This window comes from Gadus morhua, chromosome 18 (assembly GCF_902167405.1).
Source record: "Gadus morhua chromosome 18, gadMor3.0, whole genome shotgun sequence".
Taxonomy (NCBI): Eukaryota; Metazoa; Chordata; class Actinopteri; order Gadiformes; family Gadidae; genus Gadus; species Gadus morhua.
In genome coordinates this window covers 19,509,275-19,527,193 of record NC_044065.1, presented here as the reverse complement: position 1 = coordinate 19,527,193, position 17,919 = coordinate 19,509,275, and the positions used below count along the sequence as shown (strand labels likewise).

The window sequence follows — 17,919 nt, the reverse complement described above, 5'->3', positions numbered from 1 at the left end:
TCCTGACATACAGACAAAATCAATTACTGTCAAAAAACGATATGTCAATGAACATTCTAATGTTCTTTTTAAAAAGGCCATCTCCTTGCTACCACCTCTCAACCCATGTTCTGCTGATGATCTTGTAGTAAACTTTAATTAGAAAATTTTGAAAGTCATAGATGTCATTGCCCCTTATAAGGTTAAAACGATTTCTGGAAAGCAAAAGGCATCCAGGAGAAAAGCTGCTTCTGTAACAGCCCATAAAAAAGAATGCAGGAAGGTTGAACGCATCTGGCGTAAAACAAAACTTCATATTCACCATGACATCTATAAAGAGAGCCTTCGTGCCTACAATTTAGACTTAGAAAGTGCTAGAGAAACATTTTTCTTCAATATCATTAAAACCAATGCTAATAATGCAAAAACCCTCTTTGCAACTGTTGACAGACTGACCAACTCCGATGGCGCGTCTGAAGGCATCAGACACACCATCAATATCTCCACTTCAAAAAAAAATGTTGGACTACAACCCAGTTCAGGCAAAAGTAACGAGGCAATGATGACATGCTTTAATGTCACTCTAGAACTCTTGTGGAAACTGTGACACAACTGAAGCCATCCACCTGTTGCCTTGATACTTAACCTACCAACCTCTTTAAGAATGTTTTTGATTGCCGATCCAATACTACCTCATCGAGTCATTCGAGTGATGATGAGGTTCGTTATTTCAAACTGCATTGAATCATTAGTGAAGCTAATGATGTATGAGTAATTATTCCTCAAGCAAGATAGTGAATTATTTCAGTCATCATTCACGCTGGCTCAGAGTGAAAACGCGTTTGCATTTCCTGTACCACGTAAAGCTTTTTGTCCCTCTCAGCAGTTCATAGACCGGAAGAACATGGAAGCCTCCATGAAGCTTATCGTCCTATGTTACTACATATTCATTATTCTTCGCTCAGGAGGATAAGTGAGATTTTTGGCAGAGATAATTTTACACCAATAGCATGTGAGATTACCAATAATATGAACATGGAGCCTGAGAGCCAATAGTGTTTCTAAAAGAGCTATTATGTCAGAGGTTAGGGACTAAATGATCCTTAATGACTCCTGTTTTAAAGAGACTTAATGTATCTGTCATGGGGGAAAACTGACTGTTTCCCTCTTGTCTCTAACCCTGCTTACAAATAATTACTGCTGTCGAAATAATGTATAGTTACTCACCTTGAATGATTAAATTACATTTAGAATTCCTGTTTCCTCTCCATGAATATTATGTACTTCAATTGAGTGTGTACCGTTGTCTGACCTGTGAATGTCCTTTATGGTAAATATACCAGTAACGACATTAAATGAATATCGAACGTTGGTTGTCTGACTGGTCGATGAAAATCCGGACATGTTTTTTCTTCAGTAGGTAGGAATAGTCTTAGATCTTAGAAGATTTAGCAGGCAGCTGGACCTCCACGGTTCCTCCCAGAGCGCAGAAGCACTGGGTTGTGATGTGTGGCTGTGTTGGGTGGCAGAAGGTCTTCACACCTTGAGGTTTACAGAGGAGAATAGAACAACACAGGAGATATATCTCACTCAGTTTCACAGACCACCTCTCACTATTACTGTAAGAACTCTCTTATTACTACTACTATAAGAGGGATGACATTTTGAATACAATGTGTGCCATTGCAGAGAAGATTATTATACTCATATGATTAAGGTTGAAACTAGGGTTGCCGCGGTATACGGTATTACCGGTGTTACCGGTGTTGAGGCCAACACCGTTTACTCGGTGTTGCACACCGGCAACACCGTTTCTTTTTGGGGTTTTTTCAGTAATAAAAAACGAATTCAGTAAATATGAATAATATATAATTATAATTAAGAAAATTAAAATGTGTAGAATAGGCCACAGTTCTGCTCTGTGCGGGAGAATTGTCGCGCCGAGAATTGACGTGCTTCCTTACAAGACCGGTAACCATAGCAACGCCGGTAAACAAACCCCGCAAAGCCCAATCCCTACGTGAGCTCCCCGCGCTACGGCCATCCGGAGGCGCACAGAGCTTTTGGCCGTGATATTATGATACATAAAATTATATTATACTATTATATATAGAACGTTATAAGACACCGAGAATTGGCGCGCTGCCATCCGCTGTCACAGAGTGTGAGAGGAGAGTTGACGGAGAAGATGGCGGTTGACCTATAGTTTCAAAGTTAATACCGTTTATTCCGGTAATACCGGTGTTGACACGAGCGTATTTCTCGGTGTGAAAATGTCCGCACCGCGGCAACCCTAGTTGAAACATTTAATATTTCATTTATCTTTTGATTTGATTTACATAGTTTCCCTATTCCCTAAATAAAAATACCCTACCCCGAATATTCTCAAAGATGTGTGGTAATACTGTTGTGTTACAACATAAGTCACAAAGCAAAAGGCAGAGTAATGATAAATGATAATCAAAAACAAATGGACTCAATTTATAACAAGAATTAAAGTACGATGAGAGATTTTGGGTTAACCCGAAGAATGTTGAAATTCAACACCTTGTTTCAATCAATAATTACAAAGCTATAGCTGACTAAATTAAATTAAATGTATGCAGATTTAAAACAATAATAATGCTATAAAAGTCTCACCATCAGTCACACCAATTAGTAACAGCAGCACAGCCCCCATGTTGAGCATATCAACCTCAGGGTTGTCTCAGTGGAGTCCAGAACTTGAGCCTGTTCACAGGAAATCACAACCCAGACGACAGAATATGAGACCCACATGTCGTCACGAAAGTGGAATTTGGACAATCGTGGAGCAAACTTTATACTCACAACAACTGGTGATTAAAAGGGCCAAAATCTTAGAGCTCCAATAATTATTAATGTACAGAAATTAGGAAATCCATTATGAATTCATGTTCAAATCTCCCAATAAATACGTGTTTGTGAAATGTTTTCTTGTGTCATTTAAATTTGTTCTCAGTAATGAGATGAATGGTGGGGAAAAAAAGCTCAATTCAAATCTACCGTTATAAAAGCTTTGGTAAGACAGTGAAGTCAGGGTGTTGGAGCTGAAGTCCAAAGTTTCAAGGTTCAAACAAGCTCTACCTCCCTGCTTATTAATATGTCCTGGGACAAAGAATCAGACTAATTCACTTTAGATGACAGTGTTTGTTAAATGAATGAACTAAAGGTTGAACCTTGATTTCTCCATTTCGTTGCACTGGTAGTCCTTACTTGTGCAATGACAATAAAGTTTAATCCTATCTAATAGTCTCTGTTGTACTGTCAATGTGAAGCAAACGGTTCATTCTTTGCTGGTGGACCCTTGCTCGTAAATCTAGTGGTTAGGATTTGTGTTATCAGGGCAATGTAAAAAATAAGGGGGAAGTAAGAAACAACAGAGAAGCAAAAAGGGTTAGTGTTGGTGTTTGCCTCTTCTAATTCTTCCTCTTTTTCGTTATTAATAGATCCCATGAAATGGCCTTGACTATTTGCAGAGGTGTCAGCACTTTAACTATTTAAGTCACAAATGAGAATGTTTTTTGTCTATTTGTCTATTCTCTTTAAAATTTTGGCCATAACCATTAATAACATTAGGTTTTATATTTTTCCCTATTTAAAAGCAATAGGTATCAGTTCAAGCTATTTCATTTTACTTTTAAACTTTAACTGGAGTAGAATAAATCGCGTTGAGAAAATCTAGGCAGACAAGTTGTCAGTTCTTCCTTTCTCCAAATATAATTCTATTCATCAATATATATTTTTCCTCCAAATATATCAAATATTATATGGGAGAATATAACACATTTGTATCTTCACTGTATATTTAGACGAAATGCCAAGGCAAAGGAACACGCTAAATTTTGACCAAAAATGTAGTTGCAGAGTTTAGCCTCTATGAGGCGGTATTGTATTCTAAATGTGTTGTGGTCACCATTTGTATAGCAATAGATGAACAATTACGAGAGCGTTTTCTAGAAATATAAATATAAAGATTTGACTATAAAGATTTGCTAAAACCTACACTGTAAAAAAACCACCTGTAAATTTACAGTAAATTACTGGCTATAAATTGCATTACTTTCACAGTTTACTGTACATATTTTCACAGTAATTTACAGTAAATAGTTCACAGTAATTAGTTCTATTTTCACAGTAATTCACATTAAATAGTTCACAGTAATTAGTTCTATTTTCACAGTAATTTACATTAAATAGTTCACAGTAATTAGTTATAATTTCACAGTAATTTACATTTTATAGTTCACAGTAATTTGTTCTATTTTCACAGTAATTTACATTAAATAGTTCACAGTAATTTGTTCTATCTTCACAGTAATTTACAGTAGATAAATCACAGCTAATCACAATAAAAGTACAACTGCATACTGTATCTTCAAAGTTGTCATACCCATTAAAAAGCTGTGATTTAGCAATATGTAGCTGTGTTATAACAGTAACTTGCGGTACATACATTACACTAAATGGCTGTATTTTTACATTTTCACTGTGAAATTAATGCAATTAGGTAGCCAGTAATTTACTATAACTTCACAGTTGTCTTTCCCATGGAATTACTGTGATATAGGGATATCCTGCATGCAATATACTGTAACTTCATACACATGCATCCAAGGTAAAAGGAAAACAAAGAAAACATGCAATTTGTTCAATTCAACATTTAATTATACAATGAATCAACATTAATACAATTAACATATAACAACCCAGACCCATTTCTACTTATAGGAAAAATTACAACAGAACAGAAAAAAACAGAAAACGCAGGCTTGAAACCGCGAACTTTTGAAACCCCCTCCCAGGGAGGAATCTTTTGAAAACACAACTGTTTTGGTAATTCAGAAACTGGTAAATTGTTTCTCTGGTAACGCTGACGTCACGGCACATTTCACCCTACATTGAAATCCATTCGAAGTCCAATATCTTCCTCAAGAGTGTGCTCACATGTGGGTTCATCAACCCACGCTTTTTCTTGGCTTTGGAGCCCCTCTCTGGATTGATGCTCAAGAAGCACCTGTAAATAAAACAAGAAAACAACTTTCAGTTTTACATAGATTTATATATAGAATAATTTTTTTCATAGACAGATGCAGTATACCTTACACCAAAGATGTCACAGGCACAGTGACATTGACATGACAACAACTAGAGGCTGCTGTTCATCACAGAGATGAAAGACCATTTTTAAAGTAAATTCAAATTTTTTGGTTCAACTGTATTGAAGTAAGCGATTTATTTATGTTAATATACGTGTTAAATCGCTCTATATTCATACAGTGATCACTTATATAGTGTGCGCGTTTCATAACTCTGATCTCTCAGTCACCTGCTCTGCAATATAATCCGCAAATAAACTTTTCGGGGATCCCACAACTGATATCCAATCAGAAGACAGAACGCTACAAACCGGCACGTCTCACTGACGGTGCACGCCTAGAGCAATAGATCTTTAAGTGACTACAATGGCGGAGCAGGTAAAAAAACCTTCCCAATGTCTGTTTTGATGGTTTTTATCATGTTTATCACACTTATGGATCTGAGATGGTTCTAGATAACTCGCTGCTTGAAGACCGCAGTGCATTAATGTGGTGACTTAGGGACGAGGGAGGGGACAGCTAAGCAATAATAGCTTGCAAACATTGCAGCTATTCCGTTGCTGAAGGAGTGGTGTGGTCCCATCACAACCTTCTGTTCAATGCTGAGCATCCATGCGGTTGGCTTCATCATGTCACCTGAAAAGAACAATGAACACACATAAAGCGCTATTGTAAAGAAGTTGGGTGCTATGAGCAAGGAAAGAAGTTTCAGTAACCTTGAATGTTTTCACAAATTGTTACCCACTTACTGATGCTCGATGGTGTTGTGCCCCTGACGGAGTCTGCAAGGCAGCACTGCCTGGAAGGCCCTAACCTTAACCAGGCAGCGCTGCCTTGAAGACTCTGTTGGGTGCACAAAACACTGTTAAGCATCATTGTTACTGATGTAATTAATTGTCTATTGCACAACTCAAACCATTATGCCCTTCTTTGCTCTCCCCATCCAAGATTTGGTTCACAGTTCCAGAGCAAATCTAAGTCAATACACTACCCTTGAATGCTGCATAAAAGCAATCTGTAATCTCTAAAACCATCGACTTTACACCAACTACCGGCACTACTGTTGAAAGATGCTGAATCGAAAAGATCGAGACAAGCAACACTATTGGAAAAACAGGTTAGATCACTGATCAGCATGTTCTGTCAAAATATTGTGTAGCACCTTGTTTATTTAAAAAACACATGGTACATTTATTACAGCTATAAATATCAATATAAAATCCAGATATCAACAGTACCTTGGACAATCAAGCAGGGTTTGCTCGGAAATGGCACTGTGCTCTCAACATCAGTTGCAGTTGCAAACGGCTGTAAAGTAAGAATTAAATGTTACATTCATACAGTATATTGTAGCAAAGATTCAACATGGTGCATAAGACGTTCCACTGGTCCCACTGATTCTGAAGTTAAAGAGTGGAGTCAACAATTCCTGAGAACGCTTGTTGTCAAAATCAGTGAAAATATCCTCATGATCCGCTACCTGTGTGTGCGCTGCCCCCCCCCCCCCCCCCCCCCCCTGTTTACATGCCCGTTTACAGAGAGTAAGATGTGTATCAACACATTGTGAGGATCTAGACAATGATTTTGACAAAATCTGATTTTGACAACAAACGTTCTCCAGAATCACTGACTACACGTTGTGTCAACATGTGAATGAATGTGATTACTGGTAAATGTATACAAGTGCGAAAGATAACATAATATTACTGTCTAATACAATCACAACCTGCTTTTTTATTTTTTAAACAACTTACATCAGCCTCAAGCATGATGGCATTCTTCGGTTCTTTGAAATGTGCCATCAGTAGCAGAAGGACACATGCAGCCTTGTCTGACGCCTCTAGCTCGTATTTAGCGAGGACGTCCCCGATCCCTGGACGGTTGAGCTGCTGGCAAAAGCGAATGATGGTACTGCCCTTGCTGTTCATAGCCTCTTCATACTTGGTTTGTATTGAGACATCCGTCAGCAGACTGAAGTGGGAGAAAAGGCCTCTGCGAGAATGCAGACACCCCGTTTATGAACTGGCGCTGGGTGATGTAGGTCTTCTCCATCAGATGTTCAGCCGTTTCTGCCCCTCCCATCCCTCCCTCTGCGTAGATGTTCAGTAGTTGTTGTTTTTTTTCTTCCAAGGTTGCCTCCGTCTCTCCAGCAGGAAGTTCTTCCGGACACCACCGTACACAACCGTACTGGTCTACTGGGCCTCTGGCCATTGCGATTGCCCCCTCTGCCGCCACATTGGAGGGCCTGCGCTGCCTGCGTCGCCGAGTTTGAAGAGTTTGCTTCCTATTTTTGTATTCAACTCTTGTTTTTATTTGTTGCAAAAGGGAGTAGCAGCCGTCTCCCAGCATATCTCCCTTTTGTCCGACATCGGCAAAGCTTTTTGGCCAGTCTCTCACAATCATCCGGGCGATCGTGTGGCATGTTGCTCTTGTTGGGTTTTGCTCATGCACTAACATTTGGTCCACCACTGTCTTTATCATGTCTCTTCTGACCCCTGGTGATGGTCTTTTTGCATCTGCCGTCGCTTTGCCAATAGCTGCTGGCATCTCTACCCATCGGACCCGGAAGTCAGTATACTATGGCCTGCCAGGCAAGGTGGGTGATGAAAAGGAAGAGTTTCTTTCGGAAGTTCTTTCGGAACTTGACGAGGGAGTACTTGTGAGGGGTGGAGATTCGACAGCAACAGGATCTTCTACTTCAACTGGTGGAAGACCTAGAAGTGAGAAAGGAAAATTATTATAGATAGAGGTACAGCAAGAAGTAGATCCGGGTCGGATTCAAATCCAGGTCTGCTGTGAAGAGGACTGAGCCTCTAGGGGGACACTCTAACCACCTCTAGAACCCCTGAAGTCTTAAGCTATTTTAACGATTCAACTTTAAAAATAATAAAAAACATGGCAGTGTCATAGTTGGATTTACCTTTATTCTTAATGCCGTTCAGCAGTCTGCGACACTGGATTTTACTGAGGTACTTCTCCAGATCCTTCACTTCTACAAAGGCAAGGTCTGCTCTGCTCTCCACGCCAATCTCTTCCAACACTCCCAGCAGGGAAGTCAGGGTTTCAAGAGAGAGGCCCGGTAAAAATGAAACAATTTCTTCCTTCACGTCTTCCCGATCCATTCTCTAAAATAACAAGCCAGAATCAAATCAATATTAAAGTGTTCTGCCAGCTTTAATAACTGTTCCTTGGTACATTATCCAATAACTCCTCTGAAGGAGCCTCAATAAACTCCTCTACTAAAGATCCCATTCTGTTCACTTAACAAAAAGAAGAGGACAGTCTGGTCTGGACAGTGCCTGGTCCAACTTAAAAAAAATGGCCCAAAAGAAAACAGATTTCAATCCCCCATCTATCTCAACCACAAACTATCTAACTCCACCCTAGTCTTCAAGTTGTTACTTGCGAATGGTTATTATACACACAAAATCAGTGGGTAGGAAAGGCAACTGGACAAGCCAGCGACCCCCCGGAGCCACTGAGGTGTTCCTGAGCTCTACTAGATAGAGCTCTGCCCACTTTCACCACCACGCTATTGTTGAGAGCACAACGGTTTCCCTAAACAGAACCCGCTGACTAAACCTACCAGGGGAGCAGAACTCAAAAACACAAGGCCATAAAAAAATACCAGCACCGTTGCAACCCTATGTTGGAGGTAACCAAGGACTGATTATGAGAAAAGCGCTATATATATATATATATTTCTTTATTTCAGACCCAGGAGGATCCATATCAACACAAACAATAAACAAATACACAAACAATAAACAAATAACAAATAAATCAAATACATTATTATTATTGCACTCTCCTTACCCAACAGCAGATCAAATGACTGTGTGAATCCCCCAAACTAATTTACTAAATTGACTTAATGTTTAATATTTATTTACAAATGATTAACAATAAACAAGGGAAGATAACAATTGTAAGTAAGCATTATCAGTAGCTCCTGCAGACACGACTCCTCAATAACTTTCAAAATTTTCGATTTCAGCCAAGAAATTTCATTTCTATGCTTCCCTGGTTTAAACCGTCTCTAAAAATGAATGGTGGAGAGCAATAAGTGAAAGGTGATTAACTCTGTAAGCTGGAAGAGGATAGTAATCATGCAAATCTTCATGCTTGATGCAAACATAATGCTCTTCAGCTACTCCTAATTCACAGTAGATGCCCATGTCTCTCAACTTCACGAAAGTGTGTTTCTCCATCACAAAGTGCACAGAATCCTGGAGAACAACAACGAGGTTAATTTTCCCAACATTAAGTTCTTCATCGTTAATCCCAAACAAAACCATCATCCCTTTTTTGTACACTGTGCCTTTCACTGTGACATTGTTACAAGCCAGTGCAGACTGTGACTCAAACTCATAACTGGCAAGAGATGCCCTGATCTTGTCATTGTAATCATTGACATACAACTCTGTGCCCTTTACTACTTGGATAATTGGAGGGAAAAGTTTGCCTGCACTAAGATAGGCTTGCAGAAGTTGGTGTCTCTCTGCCAGAGTCTGGCAAATACTTTTAAAGTTGTGTAATTTTCTGGCACACTGCTTGAAAAAAGTGTGTTTGCTTTCAAACCTTAGAGTCCACAGGCGGATAAGTGGGCCAAAGTGAAGGATGAGCTCTGGATAGTGGCATAAATAATGGTGCTTGGGTTTCAGGGGATGACCAGGGAAGAGCTGTTTCCTGTGCCATATGTACTCTTCAATGATGACTTTCAGATATGCTACTTGGCCTGCTGTAATGGCTGGTGCACAGACAAGTTCCACTATCTCTCTCAGCTGCAAAATGAGCTGCCATACCTTGTTGTCAGCAGGATCTTTAATCCTGTTACCTATCAATAGAGGTAGCAATCTAAGAAAGCACCAGTTTTGAACTGCATGCCCACTTAATCTCTCGCCTCCAGCAGAGAGGTCAGCCGGCTTGTCCTTGCCATAATTTCCTTGGTATTTGAATTGGTTCTTACACCGATTTAGCTGCAGGTAAGTAAAATGCTTCTCCTTGACTAAATGACCAATAAACAAAGCAAGGTCATAAGAGACAATACCCTCAAACAAGTCATGGCCAAGGCATGGTGGAAGGCCAGGCTGGCAAACATGGAAATGTGTTAGTTGGTTGAAAGGAGAGTCAGACTTGATGCCGCAGACTGAGTCAGTGCCACTTGTTTTTAGATGTTGTAAATTACTTTTGTAGGCTTGTACTGTTCTTGTGATACCACACAAATGTGGTTCTTTCATAAATGTATCTCTGTCTACCTCACAGTAATAAATAAATATAAATAAATATATAATTGATAATGGTAAATGAAGGTGTTAATAATGAAAAAATCCTATTATTGTAAAAAGGGTCGGCATAATAAGCCTCGGCTTCAGCCTAGACCTTTTCGGCCATTATTATTTTTTATTTTTTTTCTTTGTTGACCGTATGTGCTGTGCTTTGATGGACCGAAATAAATATATCTACTACTACTACTACAGTAGCGACAGAAACGATCAGCCCTACTGAAATTTTCTAAAAAAAAAACAATGCCATGCGATCCCAAGTTGTCTCCTGAAATTGCAACCAAAGTGCCTTTTACAACATTGCCTTCACTTAGCACAATACCTCTCTCCTCCAGGACTTTGAGGTCCTTGATGAGCGGTTCAAAAACTTTGTTCATCCCAAAGTACTTAAAGTCCTTCTCCCGGCATAGAAGGACAAGCTGCATCTGATCTATAGTGGATCTATTGTGAGGTAAAATGTCAGTCAGAGTTGAGTAAACAGCTAACACTTTGTGTTTTTTTTTCCCTGATCCAAGAGGGTTAACGACCTCAAACGCATCTTGGTATAGCCATGGATTAAAGTTCTCCGTCGCTACGACGGATTTCTGTCATTTGGAGTTCACAGAGGCCACTTCACATCTCCGATAACGTCGGGACAAATTTACAAACAGGCGTCATTTGGATAAACTAATCGCATATTAAGGATCTAAATAGGTACTTTCTCGCATAAAAAAATATTAAAACTTAAGAAAGTGATGTATTAACAGCACTGAAGCGAGAATTAAAACAGCTTTTAGCAGCTTTACCGCTACCGCTGCCGCGAAATGCATTCTGGGAAACTTGCATACTGTATACTGCGGTGCAGTCGGTCTGCTGTATACTGCATACTGAATCCCACATTCAGTATGCAGTATACAGTACATACCGCGCAGTATGTAGTCGGCAGTACGGTAGTATGCAGTTTCGAACATGGACATAATACACGCGTGTATTATGTCGTCATACGTCAACGCCGGTAAAATTGTCAAATTATATAGTGAGTATTTAAAAGGTCTACCGTTAAAATTGACTAAAAACACAAGCATTTTAATGTACATCCCGATTACATATTAAATATATATCAAATATATTATATACAAATGTATATATATACACACCATTTTCGCGCCACATCTTACGTCTCTTTGTTGTGTTTGAGTGTCAGAGCGAAAGTTAAGCTAGTATGAACTCCCTTAAGGCCGATATATGCTCTGTTTTAGACGTAACGCGTAAGCACGTAAGATACATAACCCCCCCTTGCGCAGTAAAATATCCCCCCTTACGTGCTTAAGTGCGTCGGCCCAAATTCCTGACTATGCGACTAAAACACTACGGCCCTACGCAGCTCGCAAAGACTGTGATTGGCCAGCTAACCACATCCTTTCAGGAGTCTCACATTTCCGGTTTTTTCAGCATAATAGCGCCATTTTTAAAAGGCCGTGACAGAAGCGAATGAAGAATTTTGAAGAAGGAGAAGAAGAAAACACAAGAACGAATTATGATAATTATAAACAGTACCGCGGGAAGTAGGGGTGCTGGGGGTGCTGCCGCACCCCCTGTCTGAGGCCCTGTCTTATCACAGAAAACGATTATTTCTAAAAACTCCGGCCAAAGTGGAGATTTCTGAAAACGCCGGTTTTGTGTTGTGTCAACGGGGAGAAACGGGATTTTAGGTTCTGAAGCGTCACATTATGCACCAGGAAATGCTTAACGTCATGTGAGCGCCCGCTGTACCGTATTGGTCCGAATATAAACACAAACGCGACCTATGTTTGGAAAAAAGATTTGAAGACCAGATCTTGTTTTTATAAATAAATAAATTGTATTCATTGAAATAATATACGAAAATTAAAAGGCATAGAATAAAACACTGCATTGCCACTAAACAGTAGTGCAAATAGGCCGTACTGATGTGTACACAAAAGACTATTCCTGACACTCCTCTGCCCCGCTGTGTTCGCTCTGGCTGTGGTCGCTCCGCACTGTTTCGGCCCGTGGCAAAGCGGGTCATCGTCGCTGCTGTCCAAGGCATTTTGAGACGCAGCATTTATGTAATGCTCATATGACCTAGTGCTGAAAAAAAGTTATATGAAAAAGTATGAGGGGAGCGGTGGCGCGCTAAACTTGTTCTGTGAGCAGCTGGATGTGAACCATGGTGTGAACACAACGATCGATTTTCGACTGTGCGCGCATGCACTGGTGTAATTGAGCTGCGGTGCTATATATCTTTTTTATCAATGTAGCGAGTTGCGAGTCGAGTCCAGGCTGAGTTTTTTTTTCTAGCACCCCCTGCTGAGAATACGTTTCCACGGCTATGATTATAAATATAAACAAGCCAGCGATTTCCACTTCCACGCCCACAGATTCGTTCGTTGCTCCCCCTACTGTTCTGGCGGAGAATCCCCTTGCAACACGCGCAATCCTTAAGGAACCTTACGGGAACCGTAAATCAAAACTTGTCTAAAACAAGTCCCTTGTGTAAATTACGTGCTTACGTCTCTGCGTCTAAAACGACCCTAAATAGGCCTTTATAATGATTGACGGCTCTGATGTATCGGATATTGATAAAACACAAAAAAATAAATGGAGATGGGCATGGCTGACGGAAACGGGGAACGATGGCAAGCCTTTTTTAGAGAGTAAAATATGAGACAAGCTTTGCAAAAAAAAAATCTTAGAGTCTAATTGAAAAGACAACAAAAAAATTGCAATAGATGCAAAAGAACAGCTGTTTCAAATCCTCCTCCTGTAAAACAGTATTGGTCGAGCATTTAAACGTGATGGCTGCATTTGGTGCTGACGTCTTATACATTTGTATTTCTTAAGCAGGTGTCAAGTAACCTAACCTGGAACATGTTTCACACACTGCACGTGACTTGGCTGTAGCGCGAATAAAATTTAAGTCAGAAGATTTTTTTTCACTTTAATCCCTGACAATGTCATCATGCTGTTTTGAACCCTTTTTGTTCTGGATTACTCATATGTTATTGTCCTATTTTAATCACTATGGGTGTTTGTTTGTTAATACCCCATTTGAACTGTAATGTCTAGAAATGGTAATAGTGGTCTACATTTAAATGTTAATTGGTGAGGTTTATGTTTTCTAGCATCAGAAACTACTGAGAGCCTACAGAACCAGGCAAGACATTATAAAAGTTTACAGGCGATGTACAAAACCAAGGCCAGACCCAACAAGAAGGATTTTTCTCAGCTCCTGGACCTTGAATTCCAAGCAAGACGGGCCTTTATTAACTCTGATGTCTCTAAGGAGCAGGACAGGCCTACCAAGATCCTTCAAGCTTATCCCTGCTTCAGAGAACTGGATCATGTAAGCAAATCTATTGAATGTATAAAGCCCTATATTCTTCTTAAGCCTGGTTAACACTAGACCAAATCGCAAATAGTGTGACAATATGGAATCAGATAAAAAAAATTGCCTAGATTTACAGATGTATATTATGATTTATGAGCATAGTCTCTGCTTTGAAGCCAGCTCTGTCAATGACAGTCCTTGGTACATGCTTTTTTTTTTATATCAGGGGGTTCAGCTAAGCGGTTTGATGTTTTGATTCCTTCAGGTTGTTCTTACAGAACTCAGTCTGGAAAGATTCTACAATGTTATTTTACCTATTTGTCAATTACATTTTTTAGTTTTGGTCCCCATATTTTCACTGTCATAGATAGTTGTATAGACAGATTTTTATTATAATTTGTATTATTTCTTTATCTTATGTCTGTCTGTGTGTTAGCTAATGGATGAACTCCAGCGGATCCTCAATCGAGGGAACTCCCACTTCATAACTGAAATGAAGACCCGGTGGGGGGACTTTTATGCAAAGGCTCAGTTTTATGGAGTGTTCAAAAAAGTCATGAGGCCTCCACTGCTGGACAAAGGTGAATGACTCGACATAATTGCAAATGAGGGTCACCTCTCATTTGATCTCTCTCTGAGTATAAATAAAGGTTAAATGAATACCGACTGATAATGGATAATTCCATAAAAGTATTAATGTTTGTTTAATAACTGGCTGCAGGAAAACAAGGAGACTATTTTTGTTTTTAAAAGCAAAGCAGTCACTCACCATGCTGAAGGCTTTGTTCCCATCACCTGTGGTTCCACCCAAGAGGTTAGGACATGCTAGTGAGGCTATGCTTCACGTCCTTGAGGTAAGAAAATTGTGCATCTATATAAGAATTTTAAAAATTTAAAATTATTTTACCGTACGATACAAAGAGTAAAATGGTGAGCATATTTCCTCTTTGTGTGTTTGTCAGTCTACAGAAGACCCAACACCTTTCTTCAGACCAGACCGCTCTCCAGCCCTGTCATCGTTGTCTGCGAAACGACCTGCATCCTGGCCATTGGAACAATGCCTGTTCTAGTCTTCGCAAAAGAGGACATCTATGACTGTGTGATGTATCTCATGGCATGTTATTATGCCTTTCATCTCACGTATCCTAAATGCATCGCAACACTCCTGTCTGTGCTGCAGACCGAAGTCCTCTTGGACGCCATCCACGACTGTGATACGACTTCTTCCTACAAAAAGGCTATGGCAGAGTGGAAAAAGTTCACTGAGTAGGGTTGCACATGTAATGTGACACTTTTTTATTATTATTATTGTTATTATTTGTTATACTTTCTTGGGGATTGTTTTTTGAAGGAACACAAAACACAGCTGAAAAAGTGATAATGTGACACATTTCTGTGTATCCCTTTAAGATAAGTTGCTACAAATATTAAATTAGTCATTCGTAAGGTTTATTTTCACATACAGTAGCCTGCCCTTATTCATCTGAATCTATTAAAGGGTAATTCCGGTCTAAAATGGATTTGGGATATGTTTTGTATGCTAACTAGTTGAAACGTTCGTTTTGGAGCATAAATGCATATAGACGCTTTCTTCAGTTGGCTGATTTTAGCCGATTCTATCAAAACGCTATAAACTTGAAACGAAGGGTGCAGTTATGGTAAAAACTAAATCGCTATTTTAAACCACTTAAAAGGCTAGAAGTAGCCCGACATTTCTTTGGTAGTAAAATAAGGGTCTTAAACTATAAAACAAGGCATTGAAAACTTTGTAAGTGTACAGATTGTTTATTAAAAAGGACATTTTATACACACAATACCATCAGTAGATCACCCATCGACGCCATTTTGTTTTTAAGACTCGATAAGTAGATTGGCGAACACAGAGCTTGCGTGTTGCTGACGGATGTCACAATCTCTGTGCTCGTCAATCCTCGTTTTATATGTTAAGACCCTTATTTTACTACCAAAGAAGTGTCGGGCTACTTCTAGCCTTTTAAGTGGTTTAAAATAGCGATTTAGTTTTTACCATAACCACTGCCCCCTTCGTTCCAAGTTTATAGCGTTTTGATTGAATCGGCTAAAAACAGCCAACTGAAGAAAGCGTCTACATGCGTTTTTTTTTTCTATTTTATCTTAATTTAGGTAATCCTAACTGTTCTTTCGATCAGATTTTTCGATCGGCAATCGTCAGGTTATGTCTGCTTCTCAGAGTGTGCATGAGATTGATAGAATGAGTTACTTTTAACGTTAACAGAGACTGTTGAGGATCTTTGTTAATGACGGCAAGCTAGTAGCACTAGTACTACGGTCATGGCGGGTATTGGTACAGAGAACAAGAAGAGGTAGTAATAAAGTAGTAAAATAATTCTTCCACCAAATTTAAAATGAAATGTCTTTGCAGGCGATAAAATGAAATGAAAATTCAAATATAACAAATCATTATGCGGTCTCTGTAGCCTTTTAGCCATTACATTTCTGCTGTGATGTTCCTCGTCTTCATTGTCATACAGACCTACTAGTGTGGTAGAAATTAACCTTACATTCTATGTTAAACTATGATTATTATTAGGCCTACATATCATATATATACTTTAATGGTGGAGAAGAGCTGATCACCTCTAACCTAGATGTTGTGTGCCGTGTGACACCAGTGAGTGGGTCCAGGATATTCTCACCTGATGGGCCATGTGATACATCAGTCAGAGAGTCCAGTCTACTCCCATATTGATGTACTCTCTGAAGACAATGCTTACATTCACACATGTGCGTCATCTCTGTTTGTATAAGGATAATATATGTTCTAAGGTCACATTGGGATTCAGAAGACATAGGAGTATGCTGACATCCACACAGTATGACACTGATGAGAAATTCTATATTTGATGAAAGTCCAACTTTGTATTGTGTAAAAATCAGGGATATAAGGAGCTGTCTGGGATTCATTCAGTAGTGTGTATTCGCGAATACCATTCAGCTTTGTTGTCTCTCGTTTGCGGGTGGCAATAAACTCTCCATCTATACTTGACCTGGACTCCCCGATTCCTCTTTGCTTATAGCTAGTTGAAGTGAATTAGATAAGTTGTTATTATTAATTCTACAACATTTGGCGTCACGAACAGGATTGAAGAACAGAGACAGCCCGGCAGCTGGACTGACGGACGGGGCACGAGCGGATCACACAACCCTAGAGCTCGTCAAATTACTGGTAAGTTGACTTACCACAAATTAATACGGTTGTTTGGTCTGTTCCTGTCCCGTCTGAAGGCTCTCCGGCAGGTAAAGCGTCTCTTCAGTCCAACGAATCAAAGTAATCATTGAAGAGAGATCGGGGAGATCCAGCGAGAGATAGAGTGTGCGCGCGCACAGCCATAGACGCTCTGTTGTTATGGTTAACTAACAAGCGGTTTATGGTTCTAAATTGATACAAAATTGTTATTTTTGTTTTTTGATAAGGCCTACTATAAAGTCCTGTGGCTGTGTTCTACGGGAACGAATTAGTGTCAAAGTTCCAATAGGACAAGCGCAGGTCCGCAGGTCGAATGAGTGCGCACTTGTTGGATTTCTGAGGCCCCAGCTGAAATTGGTTTGGGTCTTCTATAAAGTCCTGCGACTGTTATCTAGGGGAACGAATTAGTGTCAAAGTTCCAGTATAGGTATGGCAGTGCAGGTCCACGGGTCGAATGAATGCGTACTTGTTGGACTTTTTGAAATCCCATCTGGAATTATGAGTTATGAGTTAGAATTCATTACTGTGGATTAACTCGGTTTTATTGAGAGAAGAGCTTTCTTGGAGTGCCGACCAGTGAATTTTCAATTCAAGTCTTGGAGCAGTTGAGCTGCAGATCCTGCGCTGGTTGATGGTGAATTTCTAATTCCGATCTTGGCATTCTGAGAAACCAGGCTTCTCGCACTTTTGAATAGATAAGTCTCTTGGTTGGGGTACCGTTTGAGTTGGTATTTTGAGAAGTTTCTTGTTTGTTCATGATCTGGTTGAATGATTATATATCCGACAGTTCATATTTTAAAAGGCCAGCTTCAGCGTTTGGCCAATCTTTTATTTTGCATTTAAAGACGAATGAGTGACTGGTTCCAGTCTATATCTTGTGCAAACAAATTCGGCCGTTTTTTCGATACACTATTAAACGTTGTTTCCTTCTGTATTTAAGTTGTGTAGGATTAAGTTACCTCGGAGGCTTTTACAATCCGT

General features: G+C 39.6%; 1 pseudogene; it reads right to left on the bottom strand.

Moving 5' to 3' along the window:
* Positions 1–1,411: 1,411 nt before the first annotated feature.
* On the bottom strand, positions 1,412–8,218 carry LOC115531629 (uncharacterized; annotated as a pseudogene).
* Between the last annotated feature and the right edge of the window lie 9,701 nt (positions 8,219–17,919).